The sequence below is a fragment of the Geotrypetes seraphini genome, chromosome 6, assembly GCF_902459505.1.
Source record: "Geotrypetes seraphini chromosome 6, aGeoSer1.1, whole genome shotgun sequence".
Taxonomy (NCBI): Eukaryota; Metazoa; Chordata; class Amphibia; order Gymnophiona; family Dermophiidae; genus Geotrypetes; species Geotrypetes seraphini.
The window spans coordinates 35,544,382-35,567,671 of record NC_047089.1 but is presented as its reverse complement, the minus strand read 5'-3'; positions in this window follow the sequence as shown (position 1 = coordinate 35,567,671).

The window sequence follows — 23,290 nt, the reverse complement described above, 5'->3', positions numbered from 1 at the left end:
AAAATGGCCATTTTTCAGATGTGCGTCTGTCTTTTAGAACCATTTTTGAAAAACACACATTCAAAATAAAAATGCACAAAACAAGACATTAAAATATAGGAGGGGGGCCAACATTTTTAGTAGACTGGCTACACAGACATCCCTGTAGGGTACCCTAGGGCATCCCTCCTTCCCAACATCTGCCCTCTCTCTCCCCTCTATCCAGAATCTGTTTTCCCCATTTCTATACTGCATCTGCACCCCTCTTTCTCTCTCCCCTTCCATCCATATCTTCCTCTTGTCTTTCTACCATCCAGTTTTGGCAACCTCTCTTATCTCTCCCCCACTTCCATACAGCATCTGTTGTGCCTCCTCTCTCCTGTCCATTCAGCATCTCCCCTTTCCCTTCCAATATTTCCCACCTTTGTCTCTTCCCCACACCATCTGCCCTCTCTCTCTTCCCTCCTCTATCCACTATCTGCCCTCTGTCTCCCCAACCCCTTCTATAAAGCATCTGCCCCCTCTCCCTTTCCATCAGTATCTCCTAGTGTCTCCCCCTTTCCATACAGCATCAGCTCCCTCTTTCTTTCCATCCAGTGTCTTCCTTTCTCTCACCTCCTCCCTCTTTCATCACATCTACCTTTTGTCTCTCCCCTTTTCCATCTAAGCCTGTCTCCCTGCATCTATACAGCTTCTTCCCCTCTCTCTCTCCCCTTCCATCTATATTTTCCTCCTGACCTTCTTCCCTTCCATCCAGTGATGACCGCCCCTCTTGTCTCTCCCCACCACCACCACCACTTTCATCCTGAAGATTGAATACATCAGTGGATCTCAACCCAGTCCTTGGGACACATACAGCCAATCAGATTTTCAGGATTTCCATAATGTATACACATGAGATGGATTTGCATTCACTGCCTAATTGGTATGCATATCTATCTCAAGCAAATTCATTGTGGGAATCCCAAAAACCTGCTGGTTGAATACATCCTGAGGACTGGCTTGAGAATCAATGGACTACATTTGTGGAATGAGTTAATGGGGTCCAAGAGGAGAGTAAGCAAGTACGGAGATAGGAGCAAGGGGACAGTGAATAAAGGAATTGGAGGCATTGAGGAATGAAACAGGATGGGGGAGGGGCAGACTGAGTGAAGGAATCAGAGACACATTAAAATATAGTTTATTACTGCAGGTCAGTGTGTCTGTGTTGGAAAAAAAAAGTCTATTGGATGGGTGAGGGCACATGTACTTTGCTGTTTGTATAGGATTATGTTTGATGGCGTTGAGTGAATGTGTAAGTGTTAAGAAATAATTTATCAGAAAGTATTTCAGAGTAATTTTGGTTTATTTCTTCTAATGAATTAGTAAGAGATGTACGAGATGTTTCCTATTGAGTTATTATGTTCACATTATATATTCATTGCTGGAATGTGACTTCTGAAATATTCTGCAAAGACGCTAAGCACAGACAGCATCTGCAACTGAAGATAAAACAAAGTATAATTTATTTCAAACAGCTTGAGTTACTGACAATTTGGACTGGCAGCACCTTTAACAATAACAACAATGTGTCTCCCATTCATACATGAATGAAAAATAAAACCTCAATGGCTTCACATACCAATTACTTACGATGACTCCAATTTCCAGTCATAAAACATCATAATAAAATATCACAATCCTTTTCAGTGTCTATTGCTTCAATGTACCACCTAGAGTAGAACCCCTTGCATTTAATCTCTCTCTCTCTCCTTTGAAAAAGGAAATATGTTTGTTCATCCTTCCCTTAATACAAATTCTGTTCACCACCATCACTATGGGCTAGATTCACTAAACGCACCGATCGTGTCCCGATCTTGTTCTGACCACTTTGCGAACGTTCCCCAACCCGATTCACTAACCTTCTGCCCCATACGATCCGTACCTGAACTGATCCGCCCATGCAAATGGCATGCAAAGTAGGAAGCCCTGGATTCACTAAAGAGAAGAAGGTGCTCAAGCTTGTTTTGCACAGATGCATTTATTGCATCAATTAAAACCAATGCTAGCACCATATGATTTTCGAATTGTAGTTCAGGCTATGGCCTTGTCGTGAATTGACTACTGTAATGGATTTGATAATGGATTTGTCTAAGTATGATCATATTTTGTCTCATCTCCAAAAATTGCATTGGTCGCTTTCAGAATACAGTACAAAGTTTTAAAGATTTGTCACCAATTTCTGTACGGAAATATTCCAGAATTATTTAAAAATAACATATCTAGTTACATTCCAAAACGATTTTTGCGTTCTGAGAACTTGGCTCTAGTGAAGACGACTGTGAATACTGACATTAATTTTTATCTATCTCTCTTAAGCTCTGTTTTGATGCAAAGTTCTGTTAGTATTTTTTAGTTATGAATTTTAAGACTTGTTTGTATGTTCATTTTATTATGTTTTAAAACTATTTATGTATATTCTGTTAACCGTTTAGTTGTAAACGGTATAGAAATTTTTTAAATAATTAAATAAATATACAGTAAACATAATAATAATAATAATAATTTACTTTTATATACCACCATACCCGGAAGTTCTAGGCAGTTCACAGCAATCAAGCGTAATACATATAATACAAATCATCTAAGATTCGGCAAAATTAAATGATGGTAGATAAAGGCCAAATGGCTCATCCAGCCTGCCCATCCACAGCATCCACTATCTTCTTCTCTCTCTAAGAGATCCCATATGCCTGTCCACACTCTCTTGAATTCAGACAGTCATTGACTCCACCACCTCTACCAGGAGACTACGCCATGCATCTACCACCCTTTCTGTTGCTAGATTTATTTGCAGGGTGAGTAAAAATGAGAGAATTTCCCCATATGTGAAAGATCTTCACTAGTCGCCAGTGAATCTTAAGATAGAATTTAAAATCACTTGTTTGACCTTTAAATACCTATCTGGACTGAGGACCCCTTTTACAAAGCTTCAATAGCATGCCTAGTTCGGCAAATGCAGCATAGCCCATAGGAACTGAATGGCTGCGTGCATTTGCCATGCTGGAATTGCTACCATAACTTTGCAAAAGGGACCCTAAATACTGATAATTCAATTCAATTCTTTATAATAATCTTTTATATAAGTGTATTCACTCCCGTAGTGTAAATAATTTGATTATAGCTTTTCCTTCTTTAAAGTGGATTACTTCAAAGAAACATCTGGACTAATTTTTCACATATCAAAGAGTAAAAATTTGGAACAGTTTGCCTCTTCCCCTTAGGAAATGCAGTTCTTATTCTTTTTTTTTTTTTTTGTAGGAATCTAAAAACATTTTTGTTTACAAAACATGGTCTGGAATAATTTCCAATATTTTTGCTATCCACTTATTCTGTAATTTTCTCAATTTGCTGAGTTACCTTCTTATTGTGATCTGCATTGAATCCATTGTGGAATGTAAGCAACAATATGGTATAATATAGTACAATTTACTACTTAATCTGTTTGGATATCATTTAAAATAATCATTTAAAGGTCCTTTAACTAAGCTGGCGCTGGCATGTGGATTTCCCAAGAGCCAAGGACACGTTTTAGCATGGCTCCAAAATGGCCGACATCGCTGTTTTCCTATTAATTGTGAGATTGGTGCATGGCCATTAGCGCTTGAATCCTCAATGTCACCTATTTAATAGATGCTAGTCAGCATGCTAATTAGTCAACATGCACCAATGCCCATACACTAACCAATTAACACAGGGCACACCTACTCTCCACTCCCAAATATTCATTTTTAACCATAAAGGGAAGTGCATGCCAAGCCCAAAGTTAGTGCAAGATTTTTAATTGGTTTAGGTCTTTTTTTACTCATAGAGTTTAGGTCAGGGTTATCTAACTTCGGTCTTCGAGGGCTGAAAATCAGTCGGGTGTTCAGGATTTCCCCAATGAATCTGCATGAAATCTATTTGCATGCATTGCTTCCATTGCATGCAAATAAATCTCATGCATATTCATTTGGGAGATCTTGAAAGCCCAACCTTGCGAGGGCTGAGGTTGATTACCCCTGGTTTAGGTGTATTGTGAGGCTGAGAGTTCTTCTTGGATGGAGATTGTTACAAGAGTTCCTCCTGGCTCTGTCCTTTCAGCAATGACATTAGTTTGCATATGCTAAGTTTTAATGTTTGGATTGTTAACTTTAGGATCTATACTAATGACGTACAATTTTTTGCTCCAATTGAACAATGTTTTCATTATTGTATTCATTTTTCTCTGTTTAAAGACTATTAATTTTGGCTGTGTGAATATTGATTCTTTTTAAATATGGAAAAAAAAATCAATTATTTTAAATCAGGTATTTCTCTCGTTAGATTGCCAGCTGATCACCTGGTGAATGGAATTTCTATTCCAATCTCAAAAGAATTGCAGTACCTTGGAGTTTGGTTGGATTTATCGTTGAGTACAAGAGCACAATAAAAGGGGATTATTCAAGCTGTGTTTTAAAAAATTGAAACTGGTGAAACACCTCAAAGAATTGTTAGATGTTAACAATTTTAGGATGGTAATTCTGAGTTTAGTTGTGTCTCCTTTAATTATTGTAATATCCTTTTCTTATGACTGACTCTACATTGTTTCCTTTCCCTACAGGTTTTCAAAAATTCGATCTCATGATTGTTAGCAAATGTTATACTACTAGTACTATTTATTATTTCTGTAGCACTACCAGACGTACGCAGTGCTGTACATGAAACACACAAGAGATTGTCCCTTCTTGAAAGAGCTTACAATCTAATTATAAAAGACACATTGGCCAAAAATGGTGGATCAACATATGCTGCTCATGTTGGGAAATCCAAAGGGAGATGAGGTAGAGAGGGTAGGGAGCTACAGAGGGAATGACAAACAAATATGGTGTTATACAAATTGGTAGGGTTGTGAAAAAGTGGACCTTCAGCCTGGACTTGAATACTGCCAGAAACAGAACTTGATGCACCAAGTCAGGCAGGTTGTTCTAGACATACGGCGCAGCAAGACAGAAGGAATGGAGTCAGAAGTTGGCTGTAGAAGAGACGGGTACAGACAAGAGAGACTTACATGACAAATGGAGTTCCCAGTGCGGAGTATAGGGAGAGAAAAGAGAGGAAAGATATTGAGGAGCCACAGAGTGAATACACTTGTAGGACAGTAAAAGGAGTTTGAACTGCTTGCAGAAGTGGACAGGGAGCCAATGAAGTGACTTGAGGAAGCTTAACACGAGCATAACAACCCTGGTGGAATACGAGGTATGCAGCAGAATTCTGAACAGGTTGAAGGGGAGAGAGATGGCTCAGTGGAAGGCTTGCGAGAAGCATGTTGTAGTAATCTAGGCAAGAGGTGATGAGACTATGGATGAGGGTCTTGGGAGTGTGTTCAGAAAAGAAAATCCAGATTTTAGTGATATTGTATAGAAAGAAGCAACAAGTGGTCTGTTGGATATGCGAAGAGAAGGAGAGAGATGAGTCAGAGATGACTTTGAGGTTGCAAGCTGACGAGACAGGGAGGATGAGAGTGTTATCTACTGAAACATTTTTCCAATTCTGGTGAGGTTGTGTTGGTTCCTGTGGTTTTTGTGGTTCCTGTGTTGTTGTTGTTCTTGTTGTTGTTTTTTTTTTTTTTTTGGGGGGGGTTGAGAACTTAGTTTAAATATTGGCTTTGATCCTTAAAACCTTACATGGTCACTTACCTACTGCTCTTACATCTTTTTTAAAGCTATATTGTCCATCAAGGTCCTTACACAAGTAAAAATCTATTAGAAGTTCCTACTTTGAAATAAATATGGCCTGAGGAATGTTGTTTCTAGATTTTTATATTGCTGGTCCTATTATGAATCTCTCAACCAGCTGAGCTAAGGCTTTTCTCTAATCATGAACCATTTACAAAGCTATTTCATTTATAACTCCTTATACATATTCTTCCTGCAAACCTGAAGGCTACTGAAGCAGTGTATATTCAAATACTGTAAGTAATTTTCTGTCCCTGGAGGGCTCACAATCTATTTTTGGATCTGAGACAATAGAGGATTAAGAGGGCAATTCTTTATAGATCACCTAATATTAGGCACCAACCTGCAGTCTTTACACCTTGGTACATCTCAACCTAACTGCCACTATACAGTTCTCTCAATCTGTACAGGACATTCTAGACAGGGGTGCCCACTACGTCGATCGCAATCGTCTGGTGGATCGCGAGGGCAGTACGGGTCAATCGCGGAGCCCATTCCGGGCTCTGTGGTGGACTCGCGTTGACTTCGCGATCTACTGGGCAGATCGGCCTTCCTCTCCCCGGCATCGGTTCTGCCGTCGGAGAGGAAGTTCCGGGACAGCCAATCACTGCCTGGCTGGACCAGAGCTTCCTCTCTGACAGCGGAGTTGACGGGGAGAGGAATGCTGGTCAGCCCGACGCTTCTAATCTGCAGGGAGAGCTTGGGCGGCAGTGGCTTGGGGAAGGAAAGAAAGGGGGCAGGCAGGGAGACATAAAGAATTAAGGGAAACAGAATGAAAGAAAGGGGAGACAGGGAGACAGAAAGAAAGGGGACATGGAGAGAGAAAGAAAGGGAGTCTCAGTTAGGGCGCTGGTCTTTGACCAGAGGGCCACCACATGAGCGGACTGCTAGAACATAAGAACATAAGAACTGCCATCTCCGGATCAGACCCATGGTCCATCGAGTCCGGCGATCCGCACACGCGGAGGCCCAGTCAGGTATACACCTGATGTAGTTTTAGTCACCCATATCCCTCTATGCCTCTCATAAGGAGATGTGCATCTAATTTGCCTTTGAATCCCAGCACAGTGGATTCCTTAATAACCTCCTTTGGGAGAGCATTCCAGGCGTCTACCACTCGCTGCGTAAAACAGAACTTCCTGACATTTGTCCTGGACTTGTCCCCCCTTAGCTTCAAACCATGTCCTCTTGTCCGTGTCGCGTTGGACAATGTAAATAATTTATTTTCCTTCTCTATTTTATCGATGCCTTTCAGCATTTTGAACGTCTCGATCATGTCCCCTCGCAGCCTCCTCTTTTCAAGGGAGAACAGTCCCAGTTTCTTGAGTCGTTCCTCATATTCCAAGTTCTCCATACCTCTTATTAACTTCGTTGCTCGTCTCTGCACCCTCTCCAACAGTTTTATATCCTTCTTTAGGTTGGGAGACCAATGTTGGACACAGTATTCCAAGTGTGGTCTGACCATTGCTCTATAAAGCGGCATTATGACTTTCTACGATCTACTCGTGATTCCTTTCTTTATCATGCCTAACATTCTGTTTGCTTTCTTTGCCGCTGCCGCGCATTGTGCCGACGGCTTCAGGGTCCTATCTATCAGTACACCCAGGTCCTTTTCTTGTTCGCTCTTACCCATGCTAGGCATGATGGACCACTGGTCTGACCCAGCAGCAGCAATTCTTATGTTCTTAAGTGCAAATTCCATAATATGAACAATTGTGCACATAAGTGCCATTATAGAGTACCAGCATATGTGTATATTTACATGTCTTACTTTAGGCATATCGTATAAGAAATTAAATTCCACTCAGCAAATCTTCTGTAACTTCAGATACTCTTCTAAATTATCACTCCTATATGTACAGTACAGTACTCCCCCAAAATTCGCGGGGGTTCCGTTCCAGAACTCCCGCAAATTTTGAAAAGCCCTGAATACCGTTTTTAGGCAGCGGAGACAGGAGAGGGCAGCTGGAGAGGCAGGAGAGGGCAGCCGGAGCACCAGCGAGTGAAGGATATTACTCGCTGTATGCTCCGACCACCTCTTCCTGTACTAAAGTCGGGCCTCACCAGCTCCTGATTGGTAAGGCCCGACTTTAGTACAGGAAGAGGTGGTCGGAACATACAGCGAGTGATTGCCTTCACTCGCTGGCGCTCCGGCTGCCCTTTCCTGCCTCTCCAGCTGCCCTCTCCTGCCTGGTCATTCGTGGTCAGAAAATACCGCTAATGACCAGGACCGCGAACCGCAAATTCACGGGGGAGCACTGTATATGCACATATCATCACAAGCTTCTTAGATTTCCACCAAGAACCTCAGCAACACCACTCCAGGCTCTCACAGTTCACAGCCTTAAGCTTAACGTGTTAATTCTTCACTGGTTCTTTTTATAAAGTGCTTTTCTTAATTTCTATTTCATTTAAATAAGCATACGTAAGTTGAATTTGATTTAAATAGCTTTTCTCGTTTACTTATAATAGCTTATAAATTAACACATGTACTTAGCTTTTGTTTTGTGGTCATACAGTTAGGGATTATCTTGCCGACATGTTTCGCCGGAGCTTTTTCAAGGCATAATCCCTACAAATCAAAACAATATAAAACAAACTTTCTTACTTATCCCAAATATATTATTTCTCTTTAACTACTACCCCCACAGTATATTACTTCTGCACGCACCTTTTAAGTCTCCCACCAGCTTTTCTGGACCATTGTAAAAAGCATAACGATGATGGCGGCATTTCATAGAGCATGTTTAAATACCCAACGTTCTGATCAGCTGAGAGTTCTGATCTCAGCAGCCCCAGATCAGACAGAGGGTAAAAAAAAACCATTTACCATCCCCAGTACTAGTCTCAGATAAGAAAAATCCACTCAAGCTCCGCATTAAGTCCATGCAGGGCTACTGTATTTAAATTATAGATCCATTTTTGTTCCAAAAAATTCAATACTTTAGGCACAAGCATTTAGATTGGTTCAATAACTGGCGTAAATGCTTGCACCCACTTGTAGGCAGTTAAGTGCATAAATGGTAGTATTCTATAACTAGTACGTATATAACTTCCTTATCTGTTCCTGCCTCTCCCTTGCCCCTCCACATCTATGCCTCCTTTGAAGTTATGAGCTCTGAAATTTGAGTCTGAAGCTTATAGAATGCCAAGAGCAATTATGTGAGGGCATAGGATGAAGTTAAGAAGTGATAGGCTCTGGAGTAATCTAAGGAAATACTTTTTTACAGAAAGGGTAGAAGATGCATGGAACAGTCTCCTGGAAGAGGTGGTGGACTGTGTCTGAATTCAAAATGGCCTGGGATAGGCACGTGGAATCTCTCGGAGAGAGAAAGAGATAATGGTTACTATGGATAGGCAGCTCTATGACATCACAATGCAGGTGTAAAGAGCCTTAGCCTATAGGAAAAAGAGATGCAAATGGTAAGAGCCTTAGCCAATAGGGAGAGGAGGAGATAGTGGATGCTCTGGATGGTCCACTTGGCCTTTATCTGCCATCATGTGTTTATGTTTCTATATCCAAAAAAACACACCCTCTAAGGCTCAGGACTACATATATTGTATGAAAAGGAGAAAAGACCTCAGTGTCCAATAGGGGCTCTCAAACAAGCTACCCACATAGACAAGCTGATCTCAAAAATGATTTGAGACCAGCAGACACATCCTTGGTCAAAAAACTCCCGGATAAGTAAAATACATGAAGGCACAATATTTAAATCTCTTTCAAAAAATCACAGTCTATTTCAATTTGAATCTTTTCAATATAGTCACATCTGAAAAAGCTGTCTTCTCAATAATCCTAGTCGTAGTACTGAGACTTGAAAGCAGGAAACACCCGCTCCGTGGAGAATAAGCTCAAAGCATAGCAGCTACTCAAATATCACCGCCAGCATACTTCCACACAATCCAACAGGGCTCCCTGTTTCGCTATCACGCTTCTTCAGGGATTTGAGCGTCGATTCACCCGCTTCAGCTCCTGTCATAAACCTTCCTTTATCCATCCTTAAACCATCCATCCATAAACCATCCTTTCTTGTTTATATATATTTTTATGTTTCTATAACCATAAAGTTCTATGACATCACAATGCAGTTGTAAAGAGCTGCCTATAAGAAGAGGAGATGCAAATGTTAAGAGCCTTAGCCAATAGGGAGAGGAGGAGATAAGGGTTACTGCAGATGGGCAGACTATATGGTCCATTATCTGCCATCATGTTTCTATGTAACTGCCAATTAATTACAATTATTGCTTGTTAAAGCCAATTAGCAGCTAATTAATTCATTAAGTTTCATGTGCAACTGACCTTATTCTAACCCCCCTTATATGAAGCCGTGTTAGCGTTTTTTATTGCCAGCGGTGGCGGTAAAAGTCCAACGCTCATAGCAATTCTATGAGCAACGGAACCCAAGTTTTCTGCCAGTCCCTCATCCAGCTATTCATATATTTAAGCTTGGACGCTTGATAATAATACTGAGAATTTGGAACTGCTATTCCACCTTGCTGGCATCTTTCTCTGGACCCTAGGTGGCAAATGTCTCCACAGATCTTTCTGTCCAGATTTTGAAAAAATATCTCCAATAATGAAACAGATAAAGCAGAAAATAGGTTTAATAATTTGGGAAGAAACACCATTTTTACCCAGCCAAAAGAGATTCAAACCTTGCCATCTATCTAATCACTCCTATAGCTGTTTCAATAGGGGTGGATAATTAGCAGAATTAAGATCATTAATTAACTCCTAAATATCAGAAAAAAAGATTTAGCCTATTTGAAGGGATAAAAATGCTGAACAATGTCCCTGGCCTGAGGACGCAATAGGGTTAGCGGTTCCATCGCTAAAGCAAAGAGAATGGGCTACAGTGCACACCCTTGTCAAATCCCATAACCCAATTGAAAGTTGTCTGCATAGGTCCCATTTATTCTGATAGAAGCTAAGGGCTCAGTATAGATCATATAAATTCATTCCAGAAATGTTCTTGATATGCCCATCCCCTCCAAAAATTGGAATAGATAGGCTCAAGAGACCCTTTTGAATGTCTTCTCAGCATCAATCCCTAAGACTAGTGTTGAGTTGCTACTTCTAGTGGCTTTTCAAATAAGAAGTATGGATATATGAACAACACAGTGTTCAACACCCTTAATTCCTACAATTTCTAAGGTGTATCAAAAGAAATTAAACATTGAATACAAAGAATATTTTACAGGTGCTCAGAGACCCGGAGACAACAAAAGTGTTACTAGTCTCAGATTTAGGCTCAAGGTACAGTATAATCATTGCACACAAAGTTTTAGGCTCAAGGTATAATCATTGCACACAAGGTTTTAGGCTCAAGGTATAATCATTGCACACAAGGTTTTCTTATAATCATAGTAAAATCCCCAAAACATAAATAATGTGAAAAAAAAAATATGAAAGAACGCGATTTACTTAGTTTGACAAAATCAGGGTTCCCACTGGGGATATCAACTCCAACCCTGCTCCCTCTCAACTAACACCCACCCTACTCATGTGAGTCACACTGCAATGTCACTAATCTTATTTCTGTTCCTCTCCTCCCCCCTCTTCCCTGCCCTTCTCATATGCCCTGAGGAATTCCCACTCTGTCTCCAACAAGCTTGCCTACATCCACGACCTCTTCATCTCTCAGTCTCTCTATCTGCTTGCACTGAGACCTGGATCTTCCCTAATAATTCTACTTCTGCTTCTGCCCTATGTCATGGAGGCTACCTGTTCTCCCATATGCCTCACCCTGTTGGTCATGGACGTGGTATTAGGCTGCTTCTCTCATCCTCTTATAGATTTCAACCCCTTCTTCCACCTCAGTCTTACCGTTTCATTTCCTTTGAAGTCCACTCCATCCATCTGTTTGCTCCTCTGCCCCTCCGCGTAACTGTCATTTACCGACCCCCCTCATAAGTCCCTCTCTTCCTTCCACACTGACTTCAACTCCTAGCTTTCCTTCTTTTTTGAACAACGAATAGCCTTCTTCGTGAGTGCTGTCAGCTACCTCAGATGTGCAAATTAGAAAAGCACTTGTGGTCCTCAAGTGTGCATTTTATGTACTGCAGACTTTTTGGGACTCCTGAATAAAGCTATTCGCTGAAACATGGACCATGTTGGGCCCTTGCTATTTTAGATTTTTATATTTTGAATTTTAATAAATTATTTTGTGTTATTTGAATTTCTACTTTTTAAGTGGGGTTCATTTTGCCCCTTTTTTGTGGCTTGTATTTCCTTCTTTCTTGAACAGTCATCTCCCTCCCTAACAACCTCTGACTCCTACACTTCTAGGCTTCTAGTCCTAACATCCTATTTTGATCTTCAGCTGTGCTCCACCAATCTTACATACCAGAATAACCACTGCCTTGGTTTTGTCTTCTTCTCCAAATTTCTTCTATCACAAATTTTTCCACTGCAGTCCTTCCCCTCTCTGATCTTCATCTGATAACTTTCACAATCCATCACCCTCCTCCCCAAACCAGGCCAATCTCCTCCTGTACATTTAGGAATCTCCAGACCATCAACTCCTGTACTCTCTTGATTTGCTCTTCCCAACCTATATTTGTGTTTGCACAATGATCGTGCACATGCCCATGTAGCTCATGGCCAATTGAGCTATGGTAGCCCCTCCCCTGGGCCCTGGTCTTCACCTGGCCAGGGTCCAAGCACCAGTTTGTGCCTCATGTGGCACTCCGGGAGCCCATTTCCTCTCCCAACCTGCTCCTTTAAATTCAAACATGTATGAAGGACCGTACATGTGCCATTGCCAGCACTAGGCTTCTCTGCTCCTCTTCCAGCAGCCGGCACTATACAAAAGAAATGCCACAGCCATGGAAGAACAGTTGACTGTCCCCTTTCATCAAGGTCACGCTCCCTACATCATGGCAGGACTCGCGGTGCAGCTCCAGAGCCTTGCAGTCAGGCCCCCAACCATGAAGTCCTAAAGATAGGCCCCCAGAAGCAAGGCCCAACATATTTGAGTCCCAGCACTAGAAACCTTACCCAGGTGGGTTTAAAATTAATTTATTTTTATCCTGGTTACATTAGTCTGGAATGATAAATAAACCACCATAACCTCAATGGAAACAAAGCTTTCAACAGAAACTAAGCTTGGTAACCACTCATACAACGTAAATTTAGCGCTCACAAATTCAACATTGAAGACTAATTACTTTTCCTGTTTTCAAGTTTTGAAATCAACTGATCATTAAATTTAATACTCAACAAATCAACACTGAGCACCAACTACTTTTCCCGCTTTCAAGTGTTGAAATTTATTCGATAGAGATCAATAACATTTCCTACTTTCAAGAGTTTAAATGTAATTGGATAGACATCAACTACTGGATTGAGAACCACTACAAAAAAAACCCCCAAAAAAACAAAAGACCAGATCTACCACACAGCGTCGTTCTTAAAAAAAGCCACAGTAAGATGGAGGAAATGTCAGTCGAGCAAACTTAAATGCAGTACCAGATAGATAGCTACAAGGGCCATGACACCAGTTGCAGGAGCTTACGGCTCCCTTTTACAAAGGTGATTATCATGGTGGGCCGTGGTAATCACTCCGATGCCCTAAGGCAGGGGTGTCAAAGTCCCTCCTCGAGGGCCGTAATCCAGTCGGGTTTTCAGGATTTCCCCAATGAATATGCATTGAAAGCAGTGCATGCACATAGATCTCATGCATATTCATTGGGGAAATCCTGAAAACCCGACTGGATTCCGGCCCTCGAGGACCGACTTTGACACCTGTGCCCTAAGGGATTCAACGGGCGTTGGAGCATTTGTTACACAACAGCCGCTACTGCGCCTTTGTAAAAGGTATGTGGGGGGGGAGGGGGTAAGAGAGCTTGGGCCTGTGGTTGATCTAATACGACATATGCCTATAATACCATGGGAGAAATAGTGATCCGTCTATGAAAATCCTTTTTATAGGGACATGTTTAAGTGAAGCACTTAAGGCAGAATAAGACTGCTTGGAATATATGCTAATGGAACATGATACTGTTGAGTTAATGGTTGCTTAGCAACAGAGGGCTCCTGCTGTGTGAGATAGAGTTGGAAATCAAAGGTTGGGGAAATGCTTTTCAAAGAAAGATATTTTAAGAATTACAGCTGTTTCAGAGCCCATTTTAAAAGGGGTAATTGGTTTAAAAAAGTGTTTAATTTGAAGGGAAAAAGTTACTAAATTAAGAGTGGTGTAAGTGTGAAAATGTTGCTAAAGTACAAATTTAAAACTATGTCGGAGTGCAAACATGAAAGTGGTGGACAGAGTGAAATCTATAACGGAGTGTCACAATCTGGGCATGCTAACGCTGCCCTCTGAGCACTAATTCTAAAACGGCATCTGCTGTAGAAGACTAGCCAAGTCGCCAATGGTGCTTCTAAATGTAGGTGTAAGCAATTGCAAAATGTCTGTGCACAATGGATTTGCACTACCAATTGCAAAATGTTGACACCTAAATGCGGCATTATACTCCTGGATTCTATAAATTGCATCCGGAGCTGTGCGCCCAAATTTGTGCATGCAACCAAGTTGCGCATGCAAATGAACTCAGTAAGGAGCCCTTAATGATCAATAATTTGGATGCTAGCAACCAATTATGGATGCTACTTGGTGCTTATTAATATTTGTATGTGCATCTGCCTGCATGCTGCTCTGTAAGGCATATATAAATATATTTTTATTGTATGTTTTTTAAAAATTTTTCTATGAAAAAAATATATATGCTCAGAGACCTGGAAACCAACTGAGGACTAACCCCAAATTTAAGCCTCACTACCCAATCATTGCATATAGGCATTTTATTTTTGCTTTATATGGTGAATCTCAACAAGCTTCAATATTTAAAAACATTGTAGAAAAACACTTATGAACCACGGATATGAACCACGTTTTGTTTACTGCTTCAGGGAACCCAAATTAAACTTGAAACATTTGAATTAAATAGTTGGGAAAATTCTTCAGTGTTGAAAAACTCCAGAGGAAAGTTAACCGATTGGGTGGTTAGGCTTTAATTTGGGGCTTAGTCTGCAGTTGGCCTCCAGGTCTCTGAGCATAAATATCTTTTCATTAAAAATTGTTTTAAAATACAGTAAAAAAAAAAAAAAATTATATATATACATATATATATATATATATAAATAATGATCTTGTGTGAAAGGGAGTGTAGCAGGTTTATACTGGTGAATTCAAATATTTTTTTCTCTTCACTTGATTGTGAGTTTTTTCCCATTTGGATTTTTTGACATAGTTCTGTAAGGCATGGCACGTATCTCTACTAGTGTGTAATTCAAAAGGGGACATTGTGCTCTGAAAAGTTGCATGCGTGCTTAAAGAATATGGCCTCAGTATGCCTAACAGGTACCAGCATTTACCAGCAGGTATACCATATATACTCATAAACCGACCTGAACATAAACCAAGGTAACCTTTAGGAAATAAGGTTGACTCAAATATAAACCGGGTGTGTGTGCGTGTGTATGTTAATATTCAAGTGCAGTGCCTTGCCTTGTCCTGTCTTACCCTGGTCTGCTCTGCCAGGCCTTGCATCCAGCTCCCTCCCTCACTCCCTTCCCTGCCCTGCCAGTCTCTAAACTGAGTCCCCCTCCCTGCCAGATTCTGTACCCTTTCCCCTCTCCCTTCCGATACCTTGCAGGCCTCTATCTGATGGTCCAGTGGTGGCCGAGCCAGGATGGATCTCTCCCACCACCTGTCCCAGCCGATTCTTATTATTTTAATCTCCCTCCCGTCTCCTGTGCGTACCTTAAGTATTCCTAGTGGTGAATCACGGCAGGAGTGATCTACCTTTGTTCCTGCTCATGTAGACCTGTTAGCTAATTGGCTGCCACGATTTCTCGCAGGACAGCAAGAACTCATGGCAGCCAATCAGCTCGCAGCTCTTCACAGGCAGAAGCGAAGGAAGGTCGTTCCTTCTCATGCAGAGCTGCTAGCTGATTGGCTGCCGTGAACTCATGCGGTTCTGCACAGGCAGGAGTGAAGGAAGGTTGTTCCTGCCACAATTCACTGCTGGACCACTTAAGGTACGTGGGGGAAGTGGGAGAGAGATAAAAATAATTCGAATCAGGCTGGGACACATTTAAATGCCTTTATTATAGAAACCAATGGATGACATTAATAAAGACCCTAATTCCACAAAACATGCAATTGTTAACCACTCAGTTATTTTGTCTATTGACTTTTACATTGTTTCAAGGATCTTCAGAGTTTGAATGCAGTAATTCTTCGTCAGTTTTTGTGTTTTTTTTAAGAAATACTGCTGCAATGAAAGAAACACTAATTAAAAGATGCATTTAACACTGTAGATTCCATGGTTTAATATAGAAACATAGAAACATAGAAATAGACAGCAGATAAGGGCCCACGGCCCATCTAGTCTGCCCACCTTAATGTCCCTCCCCTACCTTTGCCCTGTGAATAGATCCCATGTGCCGATCCCATTTGGCCTTAAAATCAGGTACGCTGCTGGCCTCAATCACCTGTAGTGGAAGACTATTCCAGCGATCAACCACTCTTTCAGTGAAAAATAATTTCCTGGTGTCATAAACCAAAAAGTTTCAGGAGACCAAAGTTCCCCAGAAATTTGAAGCTGTTTTCAAGTGAATCACTGTTAATTTGTTGAGATCACATGCACTTTCACTTCTATGAACTGCAATGATAGACTTTTTAATGGCTTGAGATGAACCAAAAATAGTAGGTGCAGTCAGAATTGCTCTTTTGACTTTGATTTCTCATTTAACATTACATGTAATAAATTAATTGCCTCAGCTGTTACATCTCTAGGAATTTTAAAATTTTATTTCCCTAAAAATATCTGTTAATGGTCTAATGCTATAGCTGTAATCCGCTGGGATCATGTTTTATGTAAAGCTCATATTTAAGCATTGTTTTGCGTGTTCTGTTCTTAGGAATACTTACACAATTCAGAAATGATTCCTAACTCAGGGGTTGACACAGCACCATACGAGGGGGCGCTGAAAAGTTCTCAGCACAATCCACCAGCTTCCTAAATTCTGAGCGTTATTTTGCTACTGTAGCTGAAAAGAGTTTTATTTCATTAAGGGCTCCTTTTATCAAGCCGCGCTAGCGGGGTTAGCGCACGTGACTTTTAATCACGTGCTAACCCCCGCGCTGGCCAAAAAACTACCATCTGTTCAAGGCAGGCATGAGTGGCTAGCGCACAGGCGGTTTAATGCATGATATTAAGCGCGTTAAACCGCTAGCGCGATTTGATAAAAGGAGCCCTAAGTGTCAATTTGCAGAAACAAAATTCTATGTTTAGACATCGTTTCAGATCATTGATTGAATCATATCTGTGCCATTCTCTTCTTGGTCGGGCTGAGGACTTTTCATTACCCCCTTGAAGTGAAGTGTTTCAGTCTCTGGTAACCATAGATGAGATTGTGATGTCATAATGCCTCATTCCACCAATTAGAGCTAACTTCAACAGTGATGTCACAATGGCTTGGTTGTCCTATACTTGGCTCACTTTTAGTACATATGAGTGGGTGCTGAAAAGTTCTCAGCCCTGCTAACCAGCTTCTTAAATTCTGAACATTACATTAGTGACTTCTATTCCGCCAGTACCTTACAGTTCTAGGTGGATTACAAAAGAAGATAACTGGACATTTCCAGGAAATTACAATTTTGGGTGCTGTTTACATGATTGAGGCTTTGAAGGGAAAATTACAAGAGAGGGGATAGACATGGGGAGGTGTTATGATATCTAGATAAATTTTTTGAATAGCAGGGTTTTGATTTCTTTTCGAAATGATTTGAAGTCGGTCGTTGTCAGCAAGTTGGAGATGGGGCGGTCAAGTTTAGCTGCATTATTTTGCCACTGTAGCTGAAAAGAGTGTTATGCTATTTCATTAAGTGCTAATTTGCAGAAACAAAATTCTGTGTTTTGACATAGTTTTAGATCATTGATTGAATCATATCCACATCATTCTATTCTTGGCAGGGCTGAGAACTTTTCAGCACCCACTCGTAGTGTGAAAAGTTTCAGTCTCTGCTACCCAGAGCTGAGATATTGATTAGAGAATGACACGGGGAAAAATTCTGCCCCCATCACCGTCCCGTCCCCTGACCACCATCCTCTGCACTGCCCCGTCCCCGCTGGTCCTTTCACCGCCCCGTCCCTGTCTCTGCCGTCCCCTTCACTGCCCCGTCACCGTCACCGCTGTCTCTTTCACTGCCCCGTCACTGTCACCGTCTTCAGCGTCTTCTACTCTCCATCCCCCCCATCCCCAGCACCCTTCACGCGGTCCAGCAGCTCCCTCCCGCCGGCCAGCCGTGCATTTCCCTCTCTCCCTCCTTTTCCCTTACCTTTTCTTCTTGAAACTGGCGATTTCTATAAGGCTACGAGTTGTATTACAGCCAGAGCCTTGAAGTCGCATCGGGTTGCCTGCTAGAAAAGTCTCCTCCGATGCAACCGGAAACAGGAAGTTGCGTCAGAAGAGACTTTTTCCAGCAGGCAACGCAACGCGACTTCAAGGCTCCGGCTGAAATACAGCTCGTAGCCTTATAGAAATCGCCAGTTTCAAGAAGAAAGGGAAAAGGAGGGAGGGAGATGCAGGATTGCCGGCGGGAGAGAGTGGGCTGTCAGATCGAACCCTCGTTCACCGCGTGTTCACTATTTGTTCATCGCCCCGTGCTACCATTCACCGCTCCATGGGGCGGTGAATGGCCTTGTCCTCAAACTCACGGTGACCTTTTTTGGGTCACTGTTTTGGTGGGTTACCCTTGTCATTCTCTAATAGTGATGTCATAATGCCTCATTCCACCAATAAGAGCTAACTTCAACAGTGATGTCACAATGGCTTGATTGTTCTATACTTGGCTCACTTTTATTACATTTGAGGGGGTGCTGAAAAGTTCTCAGTCCAGCCAACTTCCTAAATTCTGAATGTTATTTTGCCACTGTAGCTGAAAAGAGTGTTTTCTTATTTTGTTAAGTGTCAATTTGCAGAAAGAACAAGCTCCGATCCCGTATAGGGAGGAGCGAGGCCAAATCGGCCGGAAGCCGGAGCGAATAGATAGGAGGGGGGGGGAGGGAGGAGGATAGGAAACGCCAATCAGCGTGGGAGGGGGGGGGGGGAGGGTTAGGAGATGAGGGGGAAGCGGAAGGGAGGTCGCCCCCTTTTCCCGACGGCGGTCCAGGGAGATCGACGCGACTTCCCTCCCGCTCACCCACTACAGAAATGTGGGTTTTTTCTCACCTTGCGCGGAGCCATGAGAGATGCGGCTTTCCTTCCTGGGCCGCTGGAGTGCTCCCGCGGAGCCAGAGGTCGGCAGGGCTTCCTCAGGGCGCCTCCGGCTCCAGTGTCCGTGGGCCAAGTGTGGGCTGGGACGTTGGGCCGCTGCACACGCGGCCGGGAGCATTTCCCCACCCATCGGCAGCGGAGGGGAGGTGGGGACGCGGCTTTTTCTGTCTGGTCCCTGTCGGGGCGGCCCTTGGCCCGGCTGCCAGCGTGCACTCTCCGGTTGATAAGCGAGGTTTCGCTATCACGGGTAGTGGCAGGTAAGCACAGCATATGGGTAGAAGGCTGACATCTTTACAGTGGTTAAGACATGGGGCACGTCGCCTTGCTTGGACGGCAGGGGGCCAGGCCATGATCTTCACAACAACGTACAGCTGACGAGGGGACACCTCCTTGAACGGAAAGGGTCCGGTGAGCTGGGGAAGCTTGTACGGCGCCCCACATTGTGCGGGATAGAGAGCCAGATGCTGTGCGCCTGACCATCAGTTCCTTATATGTTGCCTGGTGATGTACATTGTGTGTTATGCCATTTTCTGAAGTGCGGTTACTGTGTACAGTTCATCACCGTTCATGCTTGATTATGATGTTCAGTTGATAACAGTTTGATGTAATTGTGCTGTTATGGCTGCGGCCGAATAAATTCCACTTGGGTTGACAAGCGCCTGAGTGTCATCATTGTGCCACGCTAGACCATGAAGGGTATGAGCAACAGTGCTGAGTGCACGATTTGACAAAATTCTTTGTTTTTTGACATTGTTTCTGATCATTGATTGAACCATATCCACATCATTCTATTCTTGGTAGGGCTGAGAACTTTTCAGGACCCGCTCGTAATAACCAGAGGACAATTTTTATTATGAAGCATAGACGAATGTACAGTTTCACAAATACAGTGTATATGCATCACTAACTTTAATTACTTGGTAAACTGCCTTTCAATAAAAATACTACCGGTAACAACGTGGCATATAAATACAAAATTATAAAAGAACATGAAGAAGGTAAGCAAATGTTAAAAATAGAAAGAGACCAGTAATTTTAAAGGCACTGACTGCCATGGCAGAATTGGCAACCTAAACTTGATCATTGATTGCAATTTTTCAACTGATTTTGGCTTACCAAGCATGGGTGTGACACAATTAAATGTGTGCATTATCTCCCAAATTCTGAATATGGCACCCTGTGTGCACAATTCAGTCCATACAGCTAATTTGTGCATACAACTTTCTTGATTAATTGGCACTGATAATTGGCCATTAACACCTCATAATTACCGTATTTTCACGCATATAACGCGCGCGTTATACGTGTTTTTACAAACCGTGCATAACCTTGTGCGGTATACGCGTGAGCGCGTTGTACAAATTTTTTTTTACATAGTTTCCACCTCCCCGACGTCCGATTCACCCCCCCCCCCCCGCCGCAGGACCGCTCGCACCCCCACCCCGAAGGACCGCTCGCACGCACCCGCACCCCCAAGGACCGCTCGCACGCGCTCCCATCCGCACCCGCATCCCCACCCTGAAGGACCGCTCGCACGCACTCCCACCTGCACCCGCACCCCCACCCTGAAGGACCGCTCGCACGCACTCCTGCCCTCTTGCCCCAGCCAACCGCGGCACCCCCGACACGATCGGGGCAAGAGGGAGCTCAAGCCCTCTTGCCCCAGCCAACCACGGCACCCCCGACACGATCGGGGCAAGAGGGAGCTCAAGCCCTCTTGCCCCCCCCCACGACACGATCGGGGCAAAAGGGAGCCCAAGCCCTCTTGCCCCGCCAACTCCCCGACAATATTGGGCCAGGAGGGAGCCCAAACCCTCCTGGCCACGGCGACCCCCTACCCCCACCCCGCACTACATTATGGGCAGGAGGGATCCCAGGCCCTCCTGCCCTCGACGCAAACCCCCTCCCCCCAACGACCGCCCCCCCCCAAGAACCTCCGACCACCCCCCCAGCCGACCCGCGACCCCCTGGCCGACCCCCACGACACCCCCACCCCTCTTCTCCGTACCTTTGTGTAGTTGGCCGGACAGACAAGAGCCAAACCCGCCTGTCCGGCAGGCAACCAATGACGGAATGAGGCCGGATTGGCCCATCCGTCCCAAAGCTCTGCCTACTGGTGGGGCCTAAGGCGCCTGGGCCAATCAGAATAGGCCCAGGAGCCTTAGGTCCCTCCTGGGGGCGGGGCCTGAGGCACATGGGCCCAACCCGACCATGTGCCCAAGGCCCCGCCCCCAGGAGGGACCTAAGGCTCCCGGGCCTATTCTGATTGGCCCAGGCGCCTTAGGCCCCACCAGTAGGCAGAGCTTTGGGACGGATGGGCCAAACCGGCCTCATTCCGTCGTTGGTTGCCTGCCGGACAGGCGGGTTTGGCTCTCGTCTGTCCGGCCAACTACACAAAGGTCGGGGGTGCCGCGGTTGGCTGGGGCAAGATCGTGTCGGGGAGTCGGGGAGTCGGCGGGGCAAGAGGGCTTGACGTTAGAGAAAGGGCGAACCACTGGAAGAGGAAGCAGCACAGGCGCAGGGCTCACGGAAGGGCCGGGACTGCCAAGAGAAAGCAGCAGGACACCGGTAGGAGCTTCTACATGATGGGGGAGGGTCGGGAGGCTGTGGGGGTGCGAGCGGTCCTTCAGGGTGGGGGTGAGGGTGCAGGTGGGAGTGCGTGCGAGCGGTTCTTCGGGGTGGGGGTGCGAGCGGTCCTGCGTTGGGGTGAATCGGACGTCGGGGGGGCATCAGGTTTCAGGGTGGGGACAGGACTTCAAGGGGGAGAGGAGAGTCGGGGCGGGCGAAAGGAGAGTCAGGGTGGCCAGAGGAGAGTCGGGGCGGGCGAAAGGAGAGTCGGGCAGCATGCGCGGTATACGGGTGTGCGCGTTATATAAAAATTTCTGTACATAAATTTGTGTTTTCCGCGCGCTATACCCGTGTGCGTGTTTTACACGGGTGCGCGTTATCTACGTGAAAATACGGTAATATTAACTAGCATGTGGAAAGCAGCAGACATAGGGCTAGATTAACTAAGCCCACCGTTCAACTTCCCAACCACTTAGCAACCCCTTTTTGACCCGATTCACTAACCTCCGTCCCGATCATCCTCCGATCCGCGCATGCAAATGAGGGGGAACGGTATTCAAATGCAGGCAGGAAGCGATTCACTAAAATAGAAAAAGCAACACCGACTGGGCTGGCCGATCCAAAAATAAGTGACTACTGAGGACCAGTGGCTGAGGTCCTTTCCGACTGCCCTGCCTTCTGCTGCCCTGCTCTCTGCTCTCAGCCCCGAATCTCCTGCTCTCTCCTGCCTGCCCCGAATCTCCCGTTCTTCTATGGTGAATGAAAGCCGAGTTATAGATGGGGATAAATGTGAACTTTCTCCTGAACTAAAAATTATTCCGCCTAATAGTGAACACACCAAAATGAACAGCATATCTCCCAGCTCCCCCCTAGCCACAGAAAATAATTTGACCACAACTCAGAAGCCTAAAATCTGGTCGCTGGCTGAGACTGCTACTACCCCAGATAATCCTCGCAAATCCCTCAGACCAGTGGCTTTGCTGCCAGGACTGCAACCCAAACTTTGCTCCCCCACCACAGACTCATCTCCTGTCCCGCTAGCAAATTTTAGTGAACTCCTGCCTGCCCCAAACTCCTGCAACCCCGATCTCGTGCCTGCCACGAATCTCTCCTGCCTGCCCCAAATCTCTCCTGCTGGCCCCAAATCTCTCCTGCTGGCCCCAAATCTCTCCCACACTTCCCCGCAATGCAAGCCCATGGTTTTAACCCATGGGCTTAAAGCGGGTTAAAACCACGGGATTGGGAAGAAAAAAAAACAAACAACAAAAAAAGAAATTTCCCTGCTCTGCCGAGCACAGAGGGCCAACGCATGCATGTCAAGGATCACTGTTCTGCGATCCGATTGAGTCTGTTGGGGGCATGATTCTGATCCGTGCCCTTAGTGAATCTAGCCCATTCTTAAGAAACATGCGCATAAGCAGGGTCGTGTGGTGAGAACAAAGAAAAATCTGCAGAATAAAATGGATTGCAGAGAAAGAGTAACCTGGGACATTCATTTAGTCAATTTTCTATACTGTTCTCCCAAGGGATCTCAGAACGGTTTATATTAATTTATTCAGATACTCAAGCATTTTTCGCTGTCTGTCCCTGCGTGCTCACAATCTACCTAATGTACCTGAGGCAATGGAAGGATTAAGTGACTTGCCCAGGATCACAAGGAACTGTGTGGGCTTGAATCCACAAGGAGCAGTGTGGGTTTGAACCCACAACCTCAGGATGC